This window comes from Macadamia integrifolia, chromosome 8 (assembly GCF_013358625.1).
Source record: "Macadamia integrifolia cultivar HAES 741 chromosome 8, SCU_Mint_v3, whole genome shotgun sequence".
In the NCBI taxonomy this organism is placed as follows: Eukaryota; Viridiplantae; Streptophyta; class Magnoliopsida; order Proteales; family Proteaceae; genus Macadamia; species Macadamia integrifolia.
Window position 1 is genome coordinate 26,556,026 of NC_056564.1, and position 7,497 is coordinate 26,563,522.

The following is a 7,497-nucleotide window of genomic DNA, read 5'->3' on the forward strand; positions in this document are numbered from 1 at the left end:
AAAAAAAAAAAAAAAAAAAAAAAAAAAGCAAAACAAAAAAACAACAAAAAAACAAAAAAAAAACTTAACTTGGGAGTTTTGTATGGTCCATAATGGTCTTTCATTTGAGTTTTTTGTGTAGCTCCTCCTCTGTAGAATAAGTAGAAGGGCCTTCTCTGTGCGGCGGTTCTCCTTGATAATGTGTCAATCCTTATGGAAAAGCTGGCTTTGCACCTGTTTGGGTGGTAATGTGGAGAAGGAAAGAAAATCTCTGGTGAGGATAAACCATTTTTCTATAATCATCAAATTCAACCTGAACTGCTATTATTTGTTGGTGCTTTTCCCACCCCACCTCCAAGGAGTTCAATAACAAAAACAACACAGTTCAGCCTTATTTCAATTAAATGGGGTTGGTTACATGGATCCGAGTTAAACTTTGGGACATCTCACTTATGAACAATCGGCAACATTGGTCTTCATCCTCCAAGCAGCTCTGTGGAAGCCATACTAGGGTAAAGACTTAGCTCTTGCATATCTCTTCTCACCAATTCATCAATGGTCATCTTTGGTTTGCCTCTAGCCCTTCTAGTTGTTTGCAGAAAATTTATTGTTTTGTTTGGTTGATGAGAAAATTGTTGGAAATCATTTTTTCTTTTTTCAAAACCTTGCTATACTTCCTTTTGATTACCATAATACTCTTTTTGATTCCATGTAAAAAGGTGGGAAATTTTTTTGTAAAATAAGGTTTTTCATTATATTGATTTAATGCGAAAAATTGCAACAGCAGGTAATGAAAAAGTAGGAAATTTTCTGGTGTATTTTTGTGTGTAAAATATTATATTCACGGAAGATTTTACAATGACATGGACAGGGCAAAGAGTATACATTTTCTTTCACATGAGGATAAAAGTTGCACGAGATCTGTTTTTATTCTTTTGATAAACTAAAAGATGTGGTTATCAGGATGAAGCATTAGAGATATCCTTTGTTCTCTTTGTTCTGTTTTATGTTTAAGAAGCTGGGTTCAGTTTCTCAAAGCTTGAATCCTCGCATTCCAGGATAGCTTTGATAGTCACATTCAAAGTGAACATCACACGCCTGTTCTTGTTTCACGTTGGCTTGGGTTATCACTTCATCAAGGCATTATAATGGATTTCCCTGATTCTGAAAGCAGGATGGTCTGTAAAATGTTTTGATTCTTTCCGTCTATTTTTAGTTTGTTCTATTTCTCTTCTCCTGATCAGAACTATTTCACCCAGAAGGTAAACAAGGGCTTATACAAAACTACCTAGTCACTCTGAATTCTTATAGCATTTGGATGCTTTTAAGATGAACCTTCAAAAGTGGAAATAAGGTCATTTTAGGCTTACACCAAGTTGAAGTGCTTCGTTTTTCTTATTTATTCATATTTTTTTGTGGAAATAGAAATCATCATTCTCCCTTTGATGCACTTATATGATGCTCTCATTATGGGATAGTAATAGCACTATTCTCTTACAAAACTGGTTCAGTTTCCACGCTCGTTTGTAGCTCAAGAAATCGACTAACTCAGGTGTCGTCAACATTAGCCAGGAGGAAGAAATTAAAAGGTTAAAGGAGATGGATAGTATCATAAGAGGAGCTCAAAGAAGCTAAACTGTATCATGAAATCCTTCACCTCTGTAACCATGTTCTAGACTCTCAAATCGACCCTAATGATAAGAATTCCAAGATGCCCAAGATGCCGATGGTAATATACTGTCTAGGCAGCATTGAATCTAGTTATAGGTCACGATATCAACTAGCATTATCTATCTTATTGAAACGTGAATTTCCTGATTGGATCAATGGGATCGAATCATAAGAGCCGGGTACATCTGATATCGATGCTAAGGTTATGAAGTATTATGATTGCAAAGTACTTCAGAAAATGAGGGATGTAGTAGAAAGATTGAGAAACCAACTTTGTTCTACATGCCTTGTGCCTTGCATGAGTTGAAGGCCAATTTACTGAAGGCGAATTGGAAGGACCCATGTTGCCTTGATCAAATGATATTGTTAACAAATGGGTTTGAGGATACAATGGAACATTGTAGAGAGCTTAATGATGAGCACCAAAAGAAGCCTACTTTTTGCAGACCTCATGAAGATCCTGAGACATATTATGAAGTTAGAGAGTATATAGATTGCATAGAAGCCATTCAGAAGTATACGACTGAGACCTAGTCATGGATTCTCTCTCTCTCTCTCTCTCTCTCTCTCTCTCTCTCTCACACATTCTTAATTGATTTGTTGATTACTTCTTGTTCTTTTTTTCTCCTGAAGCTGTTCCTGGCCATGAGATGAGAATCAGACGAGGCAGACGAAATAAGTTACAGAAATTTTGGGAGGTAGTGTTAAATTCATGTCACATATGTTAGTCTTGACAATGTTGCTTTCGTTTTTGGTTTTGTTGGGTTGAAAAGAATTTATCCAAAGAGATGTGAAGAATTCATGAATAAACGACAATACTGTTCTTAATATGTCAAACTACAAGACCCTCCAGTGTGGCTTTCTCTTTGACTCAGTGGTACTTTCTCTACAAAAGTATTAGGAAATTTTTTCTCTTCGATGGTCATTTAGTTGCGTACTTCAAGGTTGTCTGTTTTGAGATAGATTAAAAATCTTTAGGGTTTAATTATTTCTTGTGTTGGGTCATGGACACTTTAGCGGATAAAAATCGTCTATTTTTCCCTTTCCTGTTTTTCTTGTGTTTTGCTAGTTGCAGAAGATGACACGTGTCATCAACGGTCAAGATTAATTCAGTTGGATGAGGGTTATTACATCCAGTTTGGTTTTTAACTCAATCTTGGCCGTTCACTTAAAATCATGTCACATGTCGCCTTCTAAAAGTAGCAAAACAAGAAAAACATGGATGAAGAAAAACAGACAATTTTTTTCCCACTTTAGCATGATGTACTTTGCCTTTCTTTTATCAGTTTTAATGAATTTTTGAATGGACAAAAGTTGGCTGTGTAGCTTAGGGTTTTTGTTGTCGAACTCACACAAAAATTCTCTGCTGGAGTGGCAATGAGGATCCAACGGCTAGGGTGTATGCTAGGGCTCTTCTAGTTGTTGGATCTTCATTGCCACTCACTAGTCACTACAGAGGATTTGAGTCTGATTGGACTCTCGCACCTCATGCCAATTCTATGAATCTTCAAAATTCCTTCAATTCATTAACTCGGGTCTACATCACGTAAATAATTTTAAGTATGACTAAATTTGTGTTATGTTCCTTTCCCTTTATTTGTACTTTACTTGAGTCTAATACAAGGATATAAATATCGGTATTGAATCTGTTAGATTGTATTGGTATTGGCGGCACTAATATCAATATTTGGCCAATCTTGGATTGGGTTTCGATATCGGAGAAAGAGTAAAATCGTTAAAAACCCCATTTTTTAAAAACAACAAAAAATAAGGATAACCTGACCAATCCAAGCCGATATGAGCTAATTCAAGTCAGTATCGACAGAGACCAATACCAACCAATTCAGATCGGAATCTCTGGATACCAATCAAATTCCCAAGATTTAAATCCCTTGCCTAAAATGACCCAAAATCAATTCTTTTATTGTGGTCGTGTCATTAAAGAAAACAAAAACTTTCCTATATATATGGGTGTCAATTACGGGCTTGGATCAGCAGGCTCGTTTAAAGCTTGAACCGGCCTGACCTAATTAGGTAGTTCCCATGCAAGGGGTGTTACCCAACGATGCCTGACCAAGGCCGATTAATTAATATTTCAACTTAGTCCGACATGTTTAAGGCATGTCTGTAACCCGTTTAGAGCTTGTTTAGAATCCATTTACTAAACCGATACGTTTAAAATACCCCCAACCGGATTCCCCCGGTGAGGGCATAGGAAGGGCTCGCCTACGCTTGGGGGTGCATTCCACTCCCTTCATCCTGCCTGATAACAGCCGCATCAATTTCTTATAAAAAAAATTGTAATTAAGTGATGATCGAAGCCACTTGATGTCTCTATCTACTAAGTAATCCTCACCCATTAATGATTAAACCTCTGGGCCTCCACGGACTGAGTTGCTAGGTTCCCTGGATTCATTTTGACCTAAATAGATGGATGAAGAAGGGGGCAGGCAGATACAACGGCCACACACACCTCTTTTTAGCCGACTAAAGCTGGATCCAGTACACAGCTAGGATCAGAGAAAGATTGAGAAAACAAATTTGAAGCCCGATTGTAATCCGTTTGGATTAAAGATAGATGTATCATTAGCCAGATTAAAGACCAACGACTAAAATAAGCATAATGGTAACTTTTTTTAGTGAAAATTCTACCTAAAAATTAAAGCTACTAAAAGTCTAAAACTGCTTGATGCAGCTGCCAAAATTATTAGCTCTCAGACATCATATTTTATAAAGGAAAAATACATTCTTCAACCATTTTGGAATCTCCTAGCATAAAAATTGGATAATCAACTCTAAAATGTTCATAGGCGGAAGTAACACCCCCCCCCCCCCGTCCCCTCTCTCTCTCTCTCTCTCTCTCTCTCCTCCCTCTCTCTCCCCTTCTTCAAAAAAAAAAAAAAAAAAAAAAAAAAAAAAAACAAACAAACAAACAGTAAGTTGGCTATCTATGTTGGACTATTGGAGAAAGGAGTTCACAAAAAGATCTTAGTCTGTAATTCCATTCATCTTAACAACTAGTTATTTCCTAGAAGCTTACACATGAGTCTAAAATCAGAAACTAGAAAGGTAGCAAAAAATATTCAACAAAACTAACATGTAATTCCACTAGCTAAATTGTTCAAATACTGGTAAAAAAAAAAGAAAAAAAAGAAATAAACATTACAAAACAATGATATTACTGCTCTGCATGAGACTTGAAGTTTACCAAGTAAACAATACAGCTGAATCACATGACGTTACTGCTCTGATCCAACAATTTAAAGATGTAATATTTATACAATCTGGAACAAAACTTGTAAGGGCTTCATCTCACTATTGCCCATCTGGAATACTTTGTGGGGGTTGTTGCTGTTGAGGGATGAAAGAAGGGAGACCGAATCCCAGTAGCAGAGCCAAATTGGAACCCTCGAAATCCCCACCAGCACCAACGTTCATGTGGGGATTGAAGGTTGAAACGTTGCCAAGGAAGACAAGAACTCTCCATCAGCAATTTCCTTTCACATGGGATTTTTTTATTATTTTTTCTCGAATATGTGAGCCCATATAGATGATATTTTTTTCAAAATCACCATTAATGGTGACGATTACAAAAATCGAAATGGAGGATTGAATCAGTGCCAATTCGAGCGATTCGATTCCACTTTTTAAAACCATGCCCCAAGAGTGGTGTGTAGATTCCTCCCACTTGGGCATCGTTGGAACCCTATCCCATACAACTATATAACAAATCAATAAAAACGTCCATTGCAGCATTTGTGGGCTTAAGGTAATCTAAAGGCAGCTTTGGCAGCTCGATACTGGGCAATTTCTTTCTTGACCACACAGGTGGCTGTCCCCACCAAGTTATCACCAATAAAAACGTCCTCCGCAGCATTTTCACCCCAGGAATCCTTTACAAAGTGCGGCTGCAATCTTTTCTATTGATAGAACTCAAAAAGCTCTGTCACTGGATGTGTCCATAGTGTCTCCAGACTAATTATCGGCTCCAATAATCCCTTGAACACCTGGGGGAGAAAAGATTTATATGAATTCATAGTAATAATGTAAACACTGGTGTGTGTGTGTGTGTGTGAGAGAGAGAGAGAGAGAGAGAGAGAGAGAGAGAGAGAGAACCTGCCAAACTGCTTCTAGTGAGGACTGGCTATCAATAAAAACAGCCCCATCAAGGCCTCCACAATATCAGCAAGGGCTTTTGGTGTGTCGATGAGGCCATTGGAATGGATAGGATAGTCCTATGGTGAAGGGAGAACATCTTTAGTAATGACATTTAATCTTTGGATCGGATTAAAGAGAGAAATATAGAGAAATACACTAACCTTTATAATCTTCTGGTAGATCGTTGATTCGATTTCATGCAAGATCCCCAAGAGAACTCCACTAGGCTAAACTTTTTAATAGACCAAGATCTTTTCAGTTTATATGTTAAGAATCATGGAGAAAGGAAGGGAGGGGGAAAGAGAGAGTATGTGTTTAAAGAGAAACAACAAAACTAAATCAATCATCATACCTTGATGCTAAAGCTCAAGATGGAGAAACATTGAAGAAGATGAGCCACAAGAGAGCATCCTTCAGGCAAAAGCAACGGCAGCAGCGCCATATCAGATGGAGATGAACCTCACTGCTAGAACAGTAAATTGTGAATGAATGTGTTGAAATTTTTCATTGATGTTGGCCATATTTATATACATGAGAATACTGCCTTAGGAGAAATACAGAATATCCACATACCATCTATAGAATACAGACTTGCCATATATTATGGTTTTGCAATGGTAGGAGATCAATTCCTGCCATAAATATGGTGAGTATATATGGGAGATAGCTGTGTGTATCCACACCTACCATATGTGTGGAGAGAAGAGATAAACTTGGTTGTATTTTAGCTTACAGGCAGCTCACTTACCATGAATATAAGAGTGAGATATGGATGATGGTTGTATCAAAGGGATATAGGATATCTTGATTACAGCCACCTCACTTGCCATGTGTATGCAGATTGAGATATGTTAGATAGCTGTATCAATGGGGTACAGGATATACGGTTTTCTTTTTGGGAAGGCCGATCCATATTGGCTGATAAACCCCCTCAAGATGATGATTTGATGGATCGGATCTTCAGCTTGTCTCATAGAAATTGGAACCAAGTTGTAGAGAGACCCTTGGTCATGATATTAGCTAGCTGATCATTGGTGGAAACGAATTGGACAACTATCTCCTTGGCCGCCTTATCCCGCATAAAATGAAAATCAATCTCAATGTGTTTTGTACGAGCATGAAATACTAGATTTGCCGAAAGATATGTAGCACTAGTGTTATCACACCATAGGATAGGAGGTCAAGAGCTTGGGATTCCGAGTTCTTGAAGAAGAGATTGGAGCCATGTAATTTCTACTGATGCATTAGCCAAGGCTTTGTGCTCTGATTCAATGGAGGAAAGGGCCATCGTTTTTTTTGTTTTCTTGAGGTCTAGGATATAAGATTTGGTCCAATGAAGATGGAATACCTGCCAGTAGATTTTCGATCATCAGACTTTCCTGCCCAATCAACATCAGTGAAGCAATTGGAGGTTAGGGGATCTGGAAATAAAAAGTCCATGAGACCGAGTGTGCTTCAGATAACGGAGTATCCGTTTGACCATAGTCCAGTGTTAATCAGTCGAGGAGTGCATGAACTAGTTGGCCTTGTTCACTGCAAATGCCACATTAGGTTGTGTGAGTGTTATATATTGTAGAGCACCGACAATCGATCGATATTGAGTACCATCCTAGGGAGGCACACCCCTGTAGTGGAGGGTTTTGTAGTTCTTGCAATGGGAGTGGTAACAGGCTTACAATCTACCATGCC

At 38.0% G+C, this 7,497-nt stretch overlaps 1 pseudogene; it reads right to left on the minus strand.

The window, feature by feature from the left end:
* Window positions 1-4,884: 4,884 nt before the first annotated feature.
* On the minus strand, window positions 4,885-6,292 carry LOC122085580 (annotated as a pseudogene).
* Between the last annotated feature and the right edge of the window lie 1,205 nt (window positions 6,293-7,497).